The sequence below is a fragment of the Somniosus microcephalus genome, chromosome 4 (genome assembly GCF_052327205.1).
Source record: "Somniosus microcephalus isolate GS21.2 chromosome 4, FLI_Smic_1.0, whole genome shotgun sequence".
Taxonomy (NCBI): domain Eukaryota; kingdom Metazoa; phylum Chordata; class Chondrichthyes; order Squaliformes; family Somniosidae; genus Somniosus; species Somniosus microcephalus.
Genome location: NC_140990.1, coordinates 131,152,664 through 131,173,700, shown reverse-complemented (window position 1 = coordinate 131,173,700; position 21,037 = coordinate 131,152,664). Strand labels below are relative to the sequence as shown.

The window sequence follows — 21,037 nt, the reverse complement described above, 5'->3', positions numbered from 1 at the left end:
CGTCCAGTTCACTCACTGGTTCCACACCCTCTCCTCCCCTGAAGGGGCTGACTCTGGCTGGGTTCAGTTCACTCACTGGTTCCCCTCTCCTCCCCTGAAGGTGCTGACTCTGGCTGGGTTCAGTTCTACACTCACTGGTTCCCCTCCCTCTCTTCCTGTGAAGGTGCTGACTCTGGCTGGGTCTAGTGCTACACTCACTGGTTCCCCTCCCTCTCCTCCCCTGAAGGTGCTGACTCTGGCTTGGTTCAGTTATACACTCACTGGTTCCCCCACCTCTCCTCCCCTGAAGGTGCTGACTCTGGCTGTGTTCAGTTCACTCACTGGTACACCTCTCCTCCCCTGAAGGTGCTGACTCTACCTGGGTTCAGTTCCACGCTCACTGGTTCCCCTCCCTCTCCTCCACTAAAGGTTCTGACTCTGGCTGAGTTCAGTCCGACACTCACTGGTTCCCCTCCCTCTCCTCCCCTGAAGGGGCTGACTCTGGCTGCGTCCAGTTCACTCACTGGTTCCAAACCCTCTCCTCTCCTGAAGGTGCTTACTCTGGCTGGGTTCAGTTCATTCACAGGTTCCCCTCCCTCTCCTCCCCTGAAAGTGCTGAGTCTGGCTGGGTTCAGTTCTACGCTCACTGGTTCCCCTCCCTCTCCTCCCCTGAAGGTGCTGGCTCTGGCTGGGTTCATGTTTCACACTCACTGGTTCCCCTCCCTCTCCTCCCCTGAAGGTGCTGACTCTGGCTGGGTTCAGTTCTACACTCACTGGTTCCCTCCCTCTCCTCCACTGAAGGTGCTGACTCTGGCTGGGTTCAGTTCTACACTCACTGGTTCCCTCCCTCTCCTCCACTGAAGGTGCTGACTCTGGCTGGGTCTAGTGCTACACTCACTGGTTCCCCTCCCTCTCCTCCCCTGAAGGTGCTGACTCTGGCTTGGTTCAGTTATACACTCACTGGTTCCCCCACCTCTCCTCCCCTGAAGGGGCTGACTCTAGCTGGGTTCAGTGCTACACTCACTGGTTCCCCTCTCCTCCCCTGAAAGTGCTGGCTCTAGCTGGGTTCAGTTCCACACTCACTGGTTCCCTTCCCTCTCCTCCCCTGAAGGGGCTGACTCTGGCTGGGTTGAGATCACTCACTGGTTCCTCTCCCTCTCCTCCCCTGAAGGTGCAGACTCTGGCTCATTTCAGTTCGACACTCACTGGTTACCCTCCCTCTCCTCCCCTGAAGGTGCTGACTCTGGCTGTGTTCAGTTCTACACTCACTGGTTTCCCTCCCTCTCCTCCCCTAAAGGTGCTGATTCTGGCTGGGTTCAGTTCTACACTCACTGGTTCTCCTCCCTCTCCTCCCCTGAAGGGGCTGACTCTGGCTGCGTCCAGTTCACTCACTGGTTCCACACCCTCTCCTCTCCTGAAGGTGCTTACTCTGGCTGGGTTCAGTTCATTCACAGGTTCCCCTCCCTCTCCTCCCCTGAATATGCTGATTCCGGCTGGGTTCAGTTCTACACTCACTAGTTCCCCTCCCTCTCCTCCTGTGAAGGTGCTGACTCAGGCTGGGTAAAGTGCTACACTCACTGGTTTGCCTCCTTCTCCTCCCCTGAAGGGGCTGACTCTAGCTGGGTTCAGTTCCACACTCACTGGTTCCCCTCCCTCTCCTCCCCTGAAGGTGCTGACTCTAGCTGGGTTCAGTTCTACACTCACTGGTTCCCCTCCCTCTCCTCCCCTGAAGGTGCTGACTCTGGCTGGGTTCAGTTCTACACTCACTGGTTCCCCTCCCTCTCCTCCCCTGAAGGTGCTGACTCTAGCTGGGTTCAGTTCCAGACTCACTGGTTCCCCTCCCTCTCCTCCCCTCAAGGTGCTGACTCTGGCTGAGTCCAGTGCACTCACTGGTTCCCCTCCCTCTCCACCCCTGAAGATGCTGACTCTGGCTGAGTTCAGTTCTACACTCACTGGATCCACATCTCTCCTCTCCTGAAGGTGCTGACTCCAGCTGGGTTCAGTTCCATACTCACTGGTTCCCCTCCCTCTCCTCCCCTGAAGGGGCTGACTCTGGTTGCGTCCAGTTCACTCAGTGGTTCCACACCCTCTTCTCTCCTGAAGGTGCTTACTCTGGCTGGGTTCAGTTCATTCACAGGTTCCCCTCCCTCTCCTCCCCTGAAAGTGCTGATTCTGGCTGGGTTCAGTTCTACACTCACCGGTTCCCCTCCCTCTCCTCCCCTGAAGGTGCTGACTCTGGCTGGGTTGAGTTCTACACTCACTGGTTCCCCTCCCTCTCTTCCTGTGAAGGTGCTGACTCTGGCTGGGTCTAGTGCTACACTCACTGGTTCCCCTCCCTCTCCTACCCTGAACGTGCTGACTCTGGCTGGGGTCAGTTCACTCGCTGGTTCCCCTCCCTCTCCTACCCTGAACGTGCTGACTCTGGCTGGGTCCAGTGCACTCACTGGTTCTCCTCGCTCTCCTCCCCTGAAGGTGCTGACTCTGGCTGGGTTCAGTTCCACACTCACTGGTTCCCCTCCCTCTCCTCCCCTGAAGGGGCTGACTCTGGCTGCGTCCAGTTCTACAATCACTGGTTCCCCTCCCTCTCCTCCCCTGAAGGTGCTGACTCTGGCTGGGTTCAGTTCTATACTCACTGGTTCCCCTCCCTCTCCTCCCCTGAAGGTGCTGACTCTGGCTGGGTCTAGTGCTACACTCACTGGTTCCCCTCCCTCTCCTCCCCTGAAGGTGCTGACTCTGGCTTGGTTCAGTTATATACTCACTGGTTCCCCCCCTCTCCTCCCCTGATGGGGCTGACTCTAGCTGGGTTCAGTTACACACTCGCTGGTTCTCCTCCCTCTCCTCCCCTGAAGGGGCTGACTCTAGCTGGGTTCAGTTACACACTCGCTGGTTCTCCTCCCTCTCCTCCCCTGAAAGTGCTGGCTCCAGCTGGGTTCAGTCCTACACTCACTGGTTTCCCTCCCTCTCCTCCCCTGAAGGGGCTGACTCTGGCTGGGTTCAGATCACTCACTGGTTCCTCTCCCTCTCCTCCCCTGAAGGTGCTGACTCTGGCTGGGTTCAGTTCCACACTCACTGGTTCCCCTCCCTCTCCTCCCCTGAAGGGGCTGACTCTGGCAGGGTTCAGTTCACTCACTGGTTCCTCTCCCTCTCCTCCCCTGATGGTGCAGACTCTGGCTTATTTCAGTTCGACACTCACTGGATCCACACCTCTCCTCTCCTGAAGGTGCTGACTCTGGCTGGGTTCAGTTCGATACTCACTGGTTCTCCTCCCTCTCCTCCCCTGAAGGTGCTGATTCTGGCTGGGTTCACTTCCACAGTCATTGGTTCCCTTCCATTTCCTCCCCTGAAGGTGCTGACACTGGCTGGGTTTAGTTCTAAACTCACTGGTTCCCCTCTCTCTCCGACCCTGAATATGCTGACTCTGGCTGGGTTCAGTTCACTCACTGGGTCCCCTCTCTCTCCTCCCCCGAAGGTGCTGACTCTGGCTCGGGTCAGATCGACACTCACTGGTTATCCTCCCGCTCCTCCCCTGAAGGTGCTGACTCTGGCTGGGTCCAGTTCTACAATCACTGGTTCCCCTCCCGCTCCTCCCCTGAAGGTGCTGACTCCGGCTGGGTTCAGTTCTGTACTCACTGGTTCCCCTCACTCTCCTCTCCTGAAGATGCTGACTCTGGCTGGGTTCAGTTCACTCACTGGTTCCACTCTCCTCCCCTGAAGGTGCTGACTCTGGCTGGGTTCAGTTCCACACTCTCTGGTTCCCCTCCCTCTCCTCTCCTGAAGGTGCTGACTCTAGCTGGGTTCAGTTCCATAGTCACTGGTTCCACACCCTCTCCTCTCCTGAAGGTGCTGATTCTGGCTGGGATCACTTCCACACTCATTGGGTACCTTCCCTCTCCTCCCCTGAAGGTGCTGACTCTGGCTGGGTTCAGTTCTACACTCACCGGTTCCCCTCCCTCTCCTCCCCTGAAGGTGCTGACTCTGGCTGGGTCTAGTGCTACACTCACTGGTTCCCCTCCCTCTCCTTCCCTGAAGGTGCTGACTCTGGCTGCGTCCAGTTCACTCACTGGTTCCCCTCCCTCTCCTACCCTGAACGTGCTGACTCTGGCTGGGGTCAGTTCACTCGCTGGTTCCCCTCCCCCTCCTACCCTGAACGTGCTGACTCTGGCTGGGTCCAGTGCACTCACTGGTTCCCCTCCCTCTCCACCCCTGAAGGTGCTGACTCTACTGGCTGGGTTCAGTTCCACACTCACTGGTTCCCCTCGCTCTCCTCCCCTGAAGGTGCAGACTCTGGCTGGGTTCAGTTCCACACTCACTGGTTCCCCTCCCTCTCCTCCCCTGAAGGGGCTGACTCTGGCTGCGTCCAGTTCACTCACTGGTTCCGCTCCCTCTCCTCTCCTGAAGGTGCTGATTCTGGCTGAGTTCAGTCCGACACTCACTGGTTCCCCTCCCTCTCCTCCCCTGAAGGTGCTGACTCTGGCTGGGTTCAGTTCTATACTCACTGGTTCCCCTCCCTCTCCTCCCCTAAAGGTGCTGACTCTGGCTGGGTCTAGTGCTACACTCACTGGTTCCCCCCCCCTCTCCTCCCCTGATGGGGCTGACTCTAGCTGGGTTCAGTTACACACTCGCTGGTTCTCCTCCCTCTCCTCCCCTGAAGGGGCTGACTCTGGCTGGGTTCAGATCACTCACTGGTTCCTCTCCCTCTCCTCCCCTGAAGGTGCTGACTCTGGCTGGATTCAGTTCTAAACTCACTGTTTCCCCTCCCTCTCCACCCCTGAAGGTGCTGACTCTGGCTGGGTTCAGTTCCACACTCACTGGTTCCCCTCCCTCTCCTCCCCTGAAGGGGCTGACTCTGGCAGGGTTCAGTTCACTAACTGGGTCCCCTCTCTCTCCTCCCCCGAAGGTGCTGACTCTAGCTGGGTTCAGTTCCACACTCACTGGTTCCACTCCCTCTCCTCCCCTGAAGGTGCTGACTCTGGCTCGGGTCAGATCGACACTCACTGGTTCCCCTCCCTCTCCTCCCCTGAAGGTGCTGACTCTGGGTGGGTTTAGTTCTGCACTCACTGGTTCCCTCCCTCTCCTCCACTGAAGGTGCTGACTCTGGCTGGATTCAGTTCTTCACTCACTGGTTCCCCTCCCTCTCCTTCCCTGAAGGTGCTGACTCCGGCTCGGTTCAGTTCTGTACTCACTGGTTCCCCTCCTTCTCCTCCCCTGAAGATGCGGTCTCCGGCTGGGTTCAGTTCTGTACTCACTGGTTCCCCGCCCTCTCCTCCCCTGAAGGTGCTGACTCTGGCTGGGTTCAGTTCTACTCACTGGTTCCCCTCCCTCTCCTCCCCTGAAGGTGCAGACTCTGGCTTATTTCAGTTCGACACTCACTGGGTCCCCTCTCTCTCCTCCCCCGAAGATGCTGACTCTAGCTGGGTTCAGTTCCACACTCACTGGTTCCCCTCCCTCTCCTCCACTAAAGGTTCTGACTCTGGCTGGTTTCAGTTCTACACTCAATGGTTCCCCTCCCTCTGCTACCCTGAATGTGCTGACTCTGGCTGGGTTCAGTTCACTCACTGTTTCCCCTCCCTCTCCTCCCCTGAAGGTGTTGACACTGGCAGGGTTCAGATCACTCACTGTTTCCCCTCCCTCTCCTCCCCTGAAGGTGTTGACACTGGCAGGGTTCAGATCACTCACTGGTTCCCCTCTCTCTCCTCCCCTGAAGGTACTGACTCCAGCTGGGTTCAGTTCTATACTCACTGGTTCCCCTCCCTCTCCTCCCCTGAAGGTGCTGCCTCTGGCTGGGTTCAGTTCTACACTCACTGGTTCCCCTCCCTCTCCTCCCCTGAAGGGGCTGACTCTGGCTGCATCCAGTTCACTCACAGGTTCCCCTCCCTCTCATCCCCTGAAAGTGCTGATTCTGGTTGGGTTCAGTTCTACAATCACTGGTTCCCCTCCCTCTCCTCCCCTGAAGGTGCTGACTCTGGCTGGGTTCAGTTCTACACTCGCTGGTTCCCCTCCCTCCTCTCCCCCGAAGGTGCTGACTCTGGCTGGGTTCAGTTCTACACTCACAATTCACAATTCACAATTCAAATCGCTTTATTGGCATGATAAGTTACATCTTATGTTGCCAAAGCATCAAAATACATTTATGGTTTACCACATAAACGCAGTTCTATTCATACAGTGTATAAACAGGTATATCCCTGAGTGTATAAATATACATTCGCATTGTTTATATATATTCTTTTCTTAGTTTACTGGTTGGCTCTCTGTTCATGGCAAGCTGTAACATAGCGTGCCGCCAGTGTTATACAGCTTCTCTCCTCTCCCAGTAGGAATGGGAGTTTTTGGTTGTCATTCAGATTTCTGAAATCAGGGCATATTTGTGAGAATCTTTGGTAGAAATTCTCCCTGATGCCCTGATATTTTCCACAAGCTGTGAGGAAGTGCATCTCTGTCTCCACCACTCCCTGACTGCAGTGCGAGCATATCCTGTCCTCTCTTGGCAGCCTGGTCTGCCTGTGTCTGCCTTTTTCGATCGCTAGGCTATGTTCGCTAAGTCTGTACCTTGTCAAGGTTCTTCTCAGTTTGTTATCCTTTACCATGGTCAGGTAATCAGCTATGTTGTATTGTCTGTTTAGGGCCAAGTAGCAATTGAGTTTGCTTTGGGTTTTTGTTGTTTCTGCCCAATATGTCAGATATTTTTCCTTTTGCTTAGCGACGATTGTGTTGGGTCGAATTCTTTGTGTTACCCTGTCACTGTCCTGGGGCTGGTTATTGTTAGTATTGTTAGTAGTTACTTCACTGAGTCCCAGGACTAGTTGACTGAGGGTATTCTTCTTTATGGTCAGCTCTTGGCATTTCAGGGCGTCGTAGTGATAGCATTGGGGATTGCTCATTTGTAGGTGATTCCAAAATTTGGTGGCTCTTTTTTGGATAGTGATTATTAATGGATATTGGCCTAGTTCCGCCCTGCATGCATTGTTTACTGTTTTCCTTTGAGTCCGGAGGATACTTTTACAGAATTCTGCATGTAGGATCTCAATTGGGTGTTTGTCCCATTTTGCAAATTCTTGTTGAGTTAGCGGTCCCCATACCTCACTGCCATAGAGTGCAATTGGTTCAATTACTGATTTGAAAATTTTGAGCCAAATGCTAATTGGGATTTCTATTTGGATTGATTTTTTGATGGCATAGAAAGCCCTTCGTGCTTTCTCTTTCAGTTCATTCACAGCCAGTTTGAAGTTTCCCGTAGAACTGATTTTTAAGCCCAAGTATGTGTAGTTAGTGGTTTGTTCAATTTTGGTTGTTCCTACTGTGAAATTTATTTTGGGTCCCTGATGTTTGGATCTTTGCTGGAACACAAGGACTTTGGTTTTTTGGGGATTTATTGTCAGGGCCCAAGTCTGGCAGTACGACTCCAGCAGGTCCAGGTTTTGCTGTAGCCCCTCTTTAGTAGGTGACAGCAGAACCAGGTCGTCTGCATAGAGGAGGAATTTAACCTTGGATATATATGGACTATGTAGTTTAGGGATGTACACACTGGAGTTTAGAAGATTGAGAGGGGACCTCATAGAAGTGTATAAAATTCTGACAGGTCTAGACAGACTGGATGCAGAAGGAATGTTTCCCTTGGCGGGTGAGAACAGAACTAGAGGACATAATTTAAGGATAAGGGCTAAACCATTTAGGACAGAGATGAGGGGGAATTTCTTCACTCAGAGAGTGGTGAACCTGTGGAACTCATTGCCACAGAGGGCAGTGTACGCCAGCTCATTAAATATATTTAAGAGGGAATTAGATATATTTCTACGGGCAAAAGGGGTTAAGGGTTACGGAGAGAAGGCGGGGACGGGATACTGAATTAAAGGATCAGCCATGATCTCATCGAATGGCGGAGCAGGCACGAAGGGCCGAATGGCCTACTCCTGCTCCTATCTTCTATGTATCTATGTATCTATGTATATAGGGTGAGGCCGGGTGCTGTAGATTGTTCAAGTAGTTTTGCCAATCCATTTATGTAAATATTAAAGAGTGTCGGTGAGATTGGCGAGCCCTGCGTCACCCCCCGCCCCTGTGGGAAGTATTTTGTTTGTTTGTCTCCAATTTTAACTGCACATTTGTTGTTTGCATACATTGATTTAATGACATCATATGTTTTCCCTCCTACCCCACTTTCGATAAGTTTCAGGAATAAACCGTCATGCCAGATGGAGTCGAAAGCCTTCTGGAAATCTACAAAGCATGCGTAGATTTTGCTTTTGTTATGGTGAACGTGTTTGTCAATTAGGGTCTGTAGGGTGAAGATATGATCGGATGTTCTATAGTTTGGCAGGAATCCAATTTGGCTTTTACTCAAGACATTGTGCTCCTCAAGGAAGTTTATAAGTCTTTTGTTTATGATGCTACAGAATACCTTCCCCAGGTTACTGTTTACACAGATGCCTCGATAGTTGTTTGGGTCGATTTTGTCCCCACTTTTGTATATGGGCGTTATGAGTCCTTTGTTCCAGATATCAGGGAAATAACCGACACTCAGAACCAAGTTGAAGAGTTTTAGGATAGCCAGTTTCATTTTGTTGTCTGTGTGTTTAATCATCTCGTTTAGTATGCCGTCTGTCCCGCAGGCTTTTCCTGGTCGCAGGTCCTTGAGTTTTTCAAGAAGTTCTTTTTCTGTTATTATGGCGTCCAGCGGGTTTTGGTTATCTTTTATGGCCATTTCTAGCTTTTCCAGTTTTTTGCATATTTGGTGTTGCTCTGGTCTTAGTGTGTTTTTCTGGTATAATTTTTCAAAGTGGTTTACCCATGTGTCCCCATTTTGAATGGCCAAATCGTCGTGTTGTTTTTTGTGTAGTGTTTTCAAGTTTTCCCAGAAACAATTGGAATCTATGGATTCCTCCATGGAGCTGAGTGTATTCTTAATATATTGCTCTTTTTTGGTTCTGAGTGTGTTTCTGTATTGTGTTAGTGTCTGACAATAAGTAAGGCGTAGTTCCTCGTTTTCTGGATGTCTGTTTTTGGTTTGATATTTTTCTAAGTTTTTTCCTCATGTTATGGCAATCTCGGTCAAACCATTTTTCATAGTTTTTTGTTTTGGGTTTGTTCTTGCGAGCTTTCAAGTTTGCATTTGTTGCCAAATTATCAAAAATATTGTTTAGTTTACTAACTGCCCGGTTTACGCCTTCTTTATTGTGAGTGTATATGTTATCCAGAAAGGTGTCTAAGAGAGCTTGAGTTGATGCATTGCTAATTGTTTTCTGGTATTTTTCCGTGTCGTTTTTGGCCCATCTGTACGATTTTTTGGTGTTGTACAGTTTACTGGGTTGTGTTTCTATGTTGTTTGTTTCTGTCTTTTTGAGGAACATAGTAATTTGACTGTGATCTGACAGTGTTGTTTGTGGTTTGACTGTGAATGCTCTGAAAGAGGATGGGTCTAAGTCTGTAATCATATAGTCTACTGTGCTGCAGCCAAGAGGTGAGCAATAGGTCGATCTTCCTAGGAGGTCTCCTATGAACCTACCATTGACAATGTACAGACCCAGGTTTCGACAGAGCTGTAGTAGCTGTTTTCCATTGGTATTTGACTGCTTGTCGCAGTTATGCCTGTATGGAAGGGAAGGGATGTCAAAGTGGTTATTCCCGAAAACGTAATTGTTTCCCTGATTATTGGTGAAGTCTGGTTCTTCGCCTGTTCTTGAATTGAGGTCCCCACAGATCAACACGTTCCCCTGGGCCTGGTATTGGATAATTTCCCCATCCATGTTGGAGAAGGTGTCCTCTTTAAAGTACGGGGAATCGATTGGAGGGATATAAAGTGCGCAAATGTAAACATCTTGGGTGTTTGAGATAATCTCCCTCTCAAGTTTGAGCCACATATGGTTTTCGCCCTTTTTTATAAATTTGATGTAATTCTTAAGTTCTGTTTTAAACCAGATCAGTATGCCTCCGGAGTCTCTGCCTTGGGTTACACTTGGTAATTTATTGGAGGGGACCACCAGCTCAGTGTACCCTTGGGGACAGCCAGTGTGTCCTTTTCCTTTATACCAAGTTTCCTGTAAAATGATAATATCTAGGTCTTTAGTTTCATCTATGAACTCTGGGGTCCTACTTTTCACTTCTCGCAGTGAAGAGCGTAGACCTTGGATATTCCAGGTCGAAATATATAAGGATTTCATGTTAAGTTTGATCTTTTACTATGATAGGTTAAAGAGTGGTACGTGTTTGTCGTGTCTAAGTGTGGGAAAAAAAAGATCACATCAGTTGTCTACAAAAGTTAATACAATTTGGTTACAGTTCTTTCTATTAATTAGTCCTTGATCCATAAGGCGGAAGTAGATGCTGCTGCACATCTGCTTATTGTCTCTTAATGGATTGTTTCTGTCTGAGGTATTGCGTACGTCCTGTGCATCTCTCCCTCTGTCTGGCTGGGAGCAGTCCTATTCCCCTGTGGGACAGGAGTGGTGCAGGTCTGATATTGTTGTTTTGCATGGGGATCCTCTCTGGTCTCGGTTGGTGTGTTGGTGGTCCTTGTAGTGTTCCTGATATGTACCCCGCTGATCTCTGGTGGTCGGGGGGGGTCCTCTTGGAGTCTGGGTATGGACCCGGTTAAAAGCGACGTCCTTCAGGGCTTTAGCAAAGATCGATATTCTTTGCCTTTGGATGTGGACGTGGTCGTAAAGACATTCCTCATCGAGGGTGGGGTGTTGGGCCAGGTGTACGTTGTGGTTTGATTCGCAGTCTCTTGCTATGCTGGCATTTATCTCATGAATTGTGTTGTTGTTGAAGTCTGTTCTCGGCAATATTGTGGAAACAGTGATTCTAGTGTTTGGAAATGTACTGCTTGCTTTCCTAATCATTGCTCTGAGCGATGTTGCTACTTCTTTCTGTTGGGTCTTTAGGTCATTTGTGCCCGTGTGTATTATTATGTGTTGGGGGGAGCCTAATCTGGCTTTGGTCAGCCATCCCATGGCTCTGTTTGTTGTTGGGCACCAGATCTTTTCTACTTTACTTCTAGGGAATAGCTTTTTCTCCCATAGAAATTTCCCATTTGAGTCCATGAGTATTACGACGTCAGCCTTGTTTGTGTTTACTGTCTGGTGGCTTTCGCTTGGACTCATAGTGTGTGTGCTGGGCTGGGGTGTCTGGTGTGTGCGTACCTCTTGTGAGCGGCCCGCTTGTGGTTCCACGGTGGTGGGGGAAGATTGCGAATCAGTATGCTGGTCGGTCTGTGTGGCACCCCTTGTATTGTGTGTCTGTTGCTTTTGTTCCGTGTGGGAGTGCAGCCGTTCCGTCCGGCTCTGTCTTGTCTTATCTCTAGCCTCTGGTTGCTGCTCTAATGGTGTTATCTCTCCTCTATGGCTCTCTTCTTTTTCCTGCAGCTCTTTCACCTGATTCCTAAGTAGATTCACCTGGTTCTCAAGTAGCTTCAGCTCTCTCTTGTGTCTCTCCCTCTCCTGATTTTGATAGTCATTCATTTTGAGGAAGTCCTCTCTAAGTTTAACCACCTCTATCTCTAATTGATTAAATTTATCTTTTGGTTGTATCTGGCTGTGTGATCCCGGGGTATGTGCCTGGTCGGCCCTGGAAGGCTCACTCACTTCCTGGCTAGGCTGGTCGGCCCTGGAGGGCTCACTCACTTCCTGGCTATGCTGCTCTTCTCTTGGTGAGCTGGGAATGGTAGGGGGACTATGTGTGGCTTCCTCCCTGGTAGTTATGCTGGGGTTTGTCAGTTGTATCGTGTGGCTGTGGTTCCCCGGGGTTGGTGTCTGGTTTGAACTGTGTGGCTCGTTCACCTCCTGACCAGGCAGATTTTCTCCTGGTAAGTTGTCAATGTTGGGGGGAGTGCGGGCCACTCTGGGGCTGTTCCTTCCCCCCTTAGTTAATTTTTTCAGTGTCCTGAAGGCTGTTGCAAATTTGTCGAGGTTGCCTTGCACTAATATTGTTCCGGTATTGTACGCGTTGACCGTCGTAGTTGAACTGTCTCCTGGTGTGTTAATTTTCATTATGGACCCATTTGTGGTATTTTCTAGCTTAACATTGGTATAGTGTGATTTTATTGCTGTGATCCAAGCCACTGGCTGATCTGAGTAGAAAATGAGGTTACTTTTTGTCCCATTGTTGTAACAGTCAGCAAAAAGTGTTTCTGGTTTTTCTCTCATCTGCTCATGCTTGATCGCTTTTATAGCTTTTTTTGCAGTGTTGGGGGGAATCTGGAAGCGGGGCTGTTGTGGATCTTCTGATTCGCTCATTTTTGGTAAAGTATTGTTGATCTTAGAATAAGCTTTTCTGGGGCCCCGGGTTTGGTGTTTCCCTCTCCCTGTTCGCGAACTTTCCCGGTCCCCCTCTCCGACCCCGTGGTCCCTGGGCCTCGGCATCTGGGTTCACCCTTCTCAGGTCTGGGTCTGTGAGCCGCTGTTTCCCGGTGCCTTCGGGCTGTTCCCCTCCCCCTCAGAGGTCTCTGTGCCTCTGTCTCGGCCTGGCTCCTCGGGCCTTTCCCTGGCTTCAGTCTCCCTCCCTGGGCCCTGTACTCACAGTCTTGGTTTGCTTCTGGAAGCCTTCTGGTTGCTCCCCTTCGCCTCAGAGGTCTCTGGGCCTGGCTCCTCGGGCCTTTCCCGGGCTTTCTATCCCAGCCGCCGCTCGGGCTGTGCCTCGTTCGCCGTTCGGGTGCTGGACTGCGGTCGTCGCTCGGGTGCTGGACTGCGGCCGTCGCTCGGGTGCTGGACTGCGGTCGTCGCTCGGGTGCTGGACTGCGGCCGCCGATCGGGCCGTGTCTCGTTCGCCGCTCGGGCTCCCCGAGTCACCTCGTTCCGGCTGCCGCTGCGTCTCCGTGCGGCCTCCCCGATTCGCCTCGTTTCCCGAAGCGGCCTCCCCGAGTCTCCTCGCTCCGGCTGCCGCTGCGTTTCCGTGCGGCCTTCGCGCCTCGGTTCCCGATGCGGCCGAGTCACCTCGCTTCTGCTGCTGCTGTGGCCCCGTGCGGCCGCTGTTCTTTGGTTTGTATATTTTTTTTTTTTTTTCCCTTATTTCTTTTTTTTTTTTCTTTGGCTTTTTTTTTCTAATTTCCTCTGGTTTTTTTTCCTTTGGTGGTCTTTTCCTTCCTTACTTAATCTAGACTAAAATAAACTTAAACTTAACTAAACAAACTAAACTAACTTAACTAGAACTAAATTTAACTTTAAAACCTTTTTAAACTTGAAATGAACCTTTTTTTCCCCCCACTTTAAACACTAAAAACACTAAAAATTCAGCAGCCCATCTTCAGCGTGTGTATTCACTCTGTCTGGCTGTCTGTCTCTCACTGGTTATCCTCCCGCTCCTCCCCTGAAGGTGCTGACTCTGGCTGGGTCCAGTTCTACAATCACTGGTTCCCCTCCCTCTCCTCCCCTGAAGGTGCTGACTCTGGCTGGGTTCAGTTCTACACTTACTGGTTCCCCTCCCTCCTCTCCCCCGAAGGTGCTGACTCTGGCTGGGTTCAGTTCTACACTCACTGGTTCCCCTCCCTCTCCTCCCCTGAAGGTGCTGACTCTGGCTGGGTTCAGTTCCACACTCACTGGTGCCTCTCCCATGAAGGTGCTGACTCTGGCTGGGTTCAGTTCACTCACTGGTTCCCCGCCCTCTCCTCCCCTGAAGGTGCTGACTGTGGCTGGGTTCAGTTCTACACTCACTGGTTCCCCGCCCTCTCCTCCCCTGAAGGTGCTGACTCAGGCTGGGTCCAGTGCTACACTCACTGGTTTGCCTCCGTCTCCTCCCCTGAAGGTGCTGACTCTGGCTGGGTTCAGTTCTCCACTCACTGGTTCCCCCACACCCCTCTCCTCCCCTGAAGGAGCTGACTCTAGCTGGGTTCAGTTCTACACTCACTGGTTCCCTCCCTCTCCTCCATAGAAGGTGCTGACTTTGTCTGGATTCAGTTCTATACTCACTGGTTCCCCCCCCCTCTGCTCCCCTGAAGGGGCTGACTCTAGCTGGGTTCAGTCCTACACTCACTGGTTTCCCTCCCTCTCCTGCCCTGAAGGGGCTGACTCTGGCTGGGTTCTATTGTACACTCAATGGTTCCCCTCCCTCTCCGACCCTGAATGTGCTGATGCTGGCTGGGTTCAGTTCACTCAGTTTCCCCTCTCTCTCCTCCCCTGAAGGTGTTGACACTGGCAGGGTTCAGATCACTCACTGGTTCCTCTCCCTCTCCTCCCCTGAAGGTGCAGACTCTGGCTTATTTCAGTTCTACATTCGCTGCTTCCCCTCACTCTCTTGCCCTGAAGGTGCTGACTCTAGCTGGGTTCAGTTCGACACTCATTGGTTCCCTTCCCTCTCCTCCCCTGAAGGTGATGACTCTAGCTGGGTTCAGTTCTACAATCACTGGTTCCCCTCCCTCTCCTCCCCTGAAGGTGCTGACTCTGGCTGGGTTCATTCTACACTCACTGGTTCCCTCCCTCTCCTCCCCTGAAGGTGCTGACTCCGGCTGGGTTTAGTTCTATACTCACTGGTTCCCCTCCCTCTCCTCCCCTGAAGGTCCTGACTCCGGCTGGGTTTAGTTCTATACTCACTGGTTCCCCTCCCTCTCCTCCCCTGAAGGTGCTGACTCCGGCTGGGTTTAGTTCTATACTCACTGGTTCCCCTCCCTCTCCTCCCCTGAAGGTCCTGACTCCGGCTGGGTTTAGTTCTATACTCACTGGTTCCCCTCCCTCTCCTCCCCTGAAGGGGCTGACTCTGGCTGGGTTCAGTCCTACACTCACTGGTTCCCCTCCCTCTCCTCCCCTGAAGGGGCTGACTCTGGCTGCATCCAGTTCACTCACAGGTTCCCCTCCCTCTCATCCCCTGAAAGTGCTGATTCTGGCTGGGTTCAGTTCTACAGTCACTGGTTCCCCTCCCTCCTCTCCGCTGAAGGTGCTGACTCTGGCTGCGTTCAGTTCACTCACTGGTTCCCCGCCCTTTCCTCCCCTGAAGGTGCTCACTCTGGGTGGGTTGGGTTCTACACTCACTGGTTCCACTCCCTCTCCTCCCCTGAAGGCGGTGCCTCTGGCTGGGTTCAGTTCTACTCTCACTGGTTCCACTCCCTCTCCTCCCCTGAAGGTGCAGACTCTGGCTGGGTTTAGTTGTGAACTCAGTGTTTCCCCTTCATCTCCTCCCATGAATGTGCTGACTCTGGCTGGGTTCAGTACTACACTCATTGAACATAAGAAATAGGAGCAGGAGTAGGCCAATCGGCCCCTCGCGCCTGCTCCACCATTCAATAAGATCATGGCTGATCTGGTCCTAACCTCAAATCTTCTATCACTCTCCATCCCACCCGAACCCATGTGATCTCCCGGGAGAGGCGAAAAACCAGATAAAAAACCGAATGGCCAATTTGGGAGAAAAAATCTGGGAAATTCCTCTCCGACCTATCTAGGCGATCGAAACTCTTCCAGGAGATCACTCTGTCCCTATATTTTCTACAGTACTTACCTTCTGTAAAGGCGATCTCCACCCCAGCCAGGAACAGGAATAAAACCATCTCCTGAAATCTAACAGAATTAGAACACAAGAAGTAGGAGCAGAATCCAGGCTACACGGCCCCTGGCCCGCTCCACTACCCACAGGGCCATGACCATTCCGAACCTAGGCTCATGTCCAATTTCCTGCCCGCTCCCCGTAACCCTTTACTTCTAGGAAACTATCTATTTCTGTTTTAAATTTATTTAATGATGTAGCTTCTACAGCTTTCTGGGGCAGCAAATTCCACAAACCTACCACCCTCTGAGTGAAGAAGTTTCTCCTCATCTCAGTTTTGAAAGAGCGGCCGCTTATTTTAAGATTATGCCCCCTAGTTCTAGTTTCACCCATCATTGGGAACATCCTCACCGCATCCACCCGATCAAGCCCCTTCACAATCTTATATGTTTCAATAAGCTCGCCTCTCATTCTTCTGAACTCCAATGAGTAGAGTCCCAATCTATTCAACCTCTCCTCATATGACCACCCCCTCATCCCCGGGGTTAACCGAGTGAACCTTCTTTGTACTGACTCGAGAGCAAGTATGTATTTTCTAAAGTATGGACACCAAAACTGTATGCAGTATTCCAGGTGCGGTCTCACCAATATCTTGTACAACTGCAGCAATACCTCCCTGTTTTTATATTCTATCCCCCTAGCAATAAAAGCCAACATTCCATTGGCCTTCTTGATCACTTGCTGCACCTGCATACTAACTTTTTGAGTTTCGTGCACCAGGACCCCCATATCCCTTTCTACTACAGTACTTTCCAGTTTCTTGCCATTAAGATAATAACTTGCTCTATGATTTTTCCTGCCAAAGTGCATAACCTCACACTTTCCAGTATTGTATTCCATCTGCCAAATCTCTGCCCACTTACTTAGCCTGTCTATGTCACTTTGCAGGTTTTTTATGTCCTCCTCACTCACTACTTTCCCTCCCATCTTTGTATCATCTGCAAACTTTGATATGTTACACTCGGTCCCCTCCTCCAAATCGTTAATATAGATTGGAAAGAGTTGGGGACCCAGCACTGACCCCTGCGGAACACCACTAGTTACTGATTGCCAGTCTGAGAACGAACCATTTATCCCAACTCTCTGCTTTCTGTTAGAGAGCCAATTCTCCACCCACGCCAGAATATTACTCCCAATCCCGTGATTTTTTATCTTGAGCAATAATCTTTTGTGTGGCACCTTGTCAAATGCCTTTTGGAAGTCTAAATACACTACGTCCACTGGTTCTCCTTTATCCACCCTGTATGTTACTTCCTCAAAGAACTCCAGCAAATTTGTCAAACATGACTTCCCCTTCATGAAACCATGCTGAGTTTGTCCTATTAAATTATGTTTATCCAAATGTCCCGTTACGGTCTCCTTAATAATGGACTCTAACATTTTACCAACCACAAATGTTAGGCTACCCTTTTTAAATAAGTGTGTTACATTAGCAGTTTTCCAATCTGCCGGGACCTTTGCCGAGTCCAGGGAGTTTTGGAAAATTATTACCAATGCATCCACAATCCCTACCGCCACTTCCCTCAAGAACCTAGGATGTAAGCCATCAGGTCCAGGGGATTTATCCGGCTTAAGTCCCATTATTTTACCAAGTACCACTTCCTTAGTGATTTTAATCGTATTTAGCTCCTCTCCCCCTAGAGCCCCCTGTTTGTCCAGTGTTGGGATATTCTTAGTGTCCTCTACCGTAAAGACTGATACAAAATATTTGTTCAGCGTTTTTGCCATCTCCATGTTTCCCACCATTAATTTCCCAGTCTCATCCTCTAAGGGACCAACATTTACTTTAGCCACCCTTTTTCCTTTTATATAACTATAGAAACTTTTGCTATCCGTTTTTATATTTTTTGCTAATTTACTTTCATAATCTATCTTCCCTTTCTTAATCAATCTTTGTGTTATTTTTTGCTGTCTTTTAAAGACTTCCCAATCTTCTATCCTCCCAGTAGATTTGGCTACCTTATATGCCTTTGTTTTTAATCGGATACTATCCTTAATTACTTTACTTAGCCACGGATGGCTATGTTTTCTTTTACACCCTTTTTTCCCTCAGTGGAATATTTTTTTTTTTGGAAGTTGTAAAATAACTCCTTAAATGTACAGCACTGATCATGTACCGTCTTACCCTTTAATCTATTTTCCCAGTCCACTCTCATCAATTCCGCTCTCATACCTTCATAGTCTCCTTTATTCAAGCTCAGCACGCTTGTTTGAGATCCAACCTTCTCACCCTCTACTTGAATATGGAATTCAACCATGTTATGGTCACTCATTCCAAGGGGATCCTTTACTGGGACATTTTTAATTAATCCTGTCTCATTACACAGGACCAAATCTAAGGTTGCTTGCCCCCTGGTCGGTTCAGTTACATACTGCTCAAGAAACCCATCCCTAATACACTCAATGAACTCATCCTCAAGGCTGCTCTGCCCAATTTGATTTGTCCAGTTAATATGATAGTTAAAATTCCCCATAATTATAGCTGTTCCCTTATTACAAGCCTCAACTATTTCCTGATTAATACTCCGTCCAACAGAGTTGCAACTGTTCAGAGGCCTATAGAATACGCCCACTAGTGTTTTTTTCCCCTTATTATTCCTTGTCACTACCCAAACTGTTTCACTATCCTGCTCCTTTGACCCAATATCATTTCTCTGTATTATAGTGATTCCTTCCTTTATTAACATAGCCACCCCACCTCCCCTCCCTTCCTGCCTGTCCTTCCTGATTGTTAAATAACCTGGTGTGTTTAATTCCCAGTCATGGTCACCCTGCAGCCATGTTTCTGTAATGGCCAAAAGATCATACCCATATGTAGTTATTTGTGCCGTCAACTCATTCATTTTGTTACGAATGCTACGTGCATTCAGATAAAGAACTCTGAAATATGTTTTGTGACACTTAGTTCCTGTTTTTTCCCCTTTTACTACTTTACCTTTTGCTCCATACCTTCTGTCCCTTCCTGACACGTTCTGTTTTTTAATTCCCCCACTGCTACCTAAGTCTATGACCTTCTCCATTGTCATTTCCGTTATTTGCTCTCAAGAAACCTCCCCCCCCACTAATTAGTTTAAAGCCCTCTCTACAGCCCTAGTTATATGATTCGCCAGGACTCTAGTCCCAGCACTGGCCAAGTGGAGTCCGTCCCAACGGAACAGCTCCCTCCTGTCCCAGTACTGGTGCCAGTGTCCCAAGAAGCAAAACCCATTTCTCCCACACCAGTCTTTGAGCCACGCATTTAACTCTTTAATTTTATTTATCCTAGCCAAATTCGCTCGTGGCTCAGGTAATAACCCAGAGATTATTACCCTTGAGGTTCTGTTTTTTAATTTGACCCCTAGCTGCTCATACTCCTTTAACAGAAACTTCTTCCTTGTCCTTTCTACGTCGTTTGTACCAACATGGACCACGAAAACTGGATCCTCCCACTCCAAGTTTCGTTCCAGCCCAGAAGAGATGTCCTTTACCCTGGCACCGGGCAGGCAACACAGCCTTCGGGACTCCCACTCTTGACTGCAGAGAACCCTATCTATCCCCCTAATACTATCCCCTACCACTACAACATTTATTTTTACTCCCTCCACTTGAATGGCCCCCTGTACCATGGTGCTGTGGCCAGGTTGCTCATCCTCCCTGCAGTCCCCGCTCCCGCCCTCACAGGGAGCAAGAACCTCAATCCTGCTTGACAAGAGCAAGGGCTGCGGCTCCTTCAACACTACATCCTGGATCCCTGTACCTTCCTCACTCGTAGTCACACCGTCCTGTCCCTGATCACGGACTACATCTGCAGTAATTAATTTCATAGGTGTGACCACCTCCTGAAACAGAGAGTCCAGGAACTTCTCCCCCTCCCTGATGTATCGCAGTGTCTGAAGCTCGGTCTCAAGCTCTTTAACATGGAGCTTGAGTTCCTCTAGCAACAAACACTTATCGCAAATGTAATCACTGTGAGCCTCAATGGGGTCCACCAGCTCCCACATTTCGCAACAGTGAAACATCACCTGTTCACCCATATCTGTGTAATTAATTAAATTTCTTCATATTAGTTATGAAGACCCTCTGCCCCGATATAGATGATAATATTACACCACTATTTAATAGGACTTACCAACTTAAAGGTATAGAAGAGAACCTACCAACCAGCTGATCACCAACCCCCCTCGTGGAAGCTGTCTGGGGGACCTGTCCGGTTGAATTGTCTCACTGCTCCACGTCCGCAGTGTTGGATTAGCCTGAGGGAAACAAAACAGAGCAACAAGCACCCCCTCACCTCCCACTTGCCCGAACTCTGCCACTTACCAAAGTCTGCTTAAACTCAACGCGATTGCACTCAGCCTGCAGCTCTAAGCCCGCCCCTTTTTATACCCGGATTCTACTTCCGGTTTCAACTCCCCAACAGCTTAATTTACTCTAAAAAATTAAACTTACTTCAAATAATTCACTTTTTTACTCAGTAAAATTCAGTAAATGCACTTAAAAGACTTTTTCTGCCACTTACCAAAGTCTGCTTAAACTCTCCCCTGAAGGTGCTGACTCTGGTTGGGTTCAGAACCACTCAAAGGGCCCCTGAAGCCCCGTTCACGAAATGGTTCCTTTACAAAGCTTGCTGCACGTGCGCTATAGTGCTCGACGAAGCAAGATGGCGGCGTTAAAACCCTCAGCTTTCCTTTACAAAGATGGCCGTCGTTAACCCGGACTTGTGACCGGGAAAAAGTGCCCGATCTGCAAACGCGGAACCTGCAGGTTCTCATTCGGGGTTTGCGGCCCACACCAGGTGTTTATGAAGCTCAGTCACCGAGTACGTTACCTCCAAGCACCCCGCCGATTCGTAATCTGCGCAAAATCGCGTCAACAATCCATGGATGTTGCCTGACCTGCTGAGTTTTTCCAGCATTTTCTGTTGTTAATCCTCATGCACTTGTCGCACTCGCAGGGCCCTAATCACAGTGACACTGCGCATGCTCCAGATACGGGCGGGCACTGCGCATGCGCACTGGGTTCCTCCTGTGTGACGAGTTCACATTCTCCCCGGCGCACCATACTAGGGAACAACCTCGCCATTGAAAGCGCCAAATAATGCATAGCGAATGAGTTTCTGTGACACCATTGAGAGAAAATTCATCAATAATTCACAAAGAAAGCCAAGTGCACGGGCCCTCTGCCATGGTTCAGTCCTGGATGAGATTAATAACAGCATCCAGACCCCTGCAGTCACAAGTGAACTCAAAGGAGTCTCAGCAGGTGTGGTGAATTTCTTCCCCCACACAGGATATTGAAACAGCCTCTCACCAGTATCAATGCGCTGATCGTGCATCAGCTGCTTTGAACTTTGAAAGCTTTTCATCCTCTCCCAGCCCTTCCCTTTTGTTCTTTCCTCCCCTCCCCCCTATCTCTGCCCCTTGGCAAAAGAACATAGAAACAGAGAAGATAGGAGCAGGAGTAGGCCATTCGGCCCGTCGAGCCTGCTCCGCCATTCAATGCGATCACAGCTGATCATCCAAATTCATTACCTGGTCCCTGCTTTCTCCCCATACTCCTTGATCCCTTTACCCTTAAGAAATATATCCAACTCCTTCTTGAATATATTTAACTA

At 49.8% G+C, this 21,037-nt stretch overlaps 1 protein-coding gene and 1 long non-coding RNA gene across 2 annotated transcripts in view; one reads left to right on the top strand and one right to left on the bottom strand.

Moving 5' to 3' along the window:
* Positions 1–20,713, bottom strand: part of LOC147119776 (uncharacterized) — a 30,117-nt gene extending 9,404 nt beyond the window's left edge. Inside the window, exon 1 of the long non-coding RNA XR_015078078.1 lies at positions 19,943–20,713. This is a non-coding gene — a long non-coding RNA (uncharacterized LOC147119776). The remainder of the gene's footprint in view (positions 1–19,942) is intronic.
* The window catches only part of LOC147119775 (uncharacterized), a 420,601-nt gene that overhangs the window by 331,166 nt on the left and 68,398 nt on the right, over positions 1–21,037 (top strand). The window lies entirely within an intron of this gene.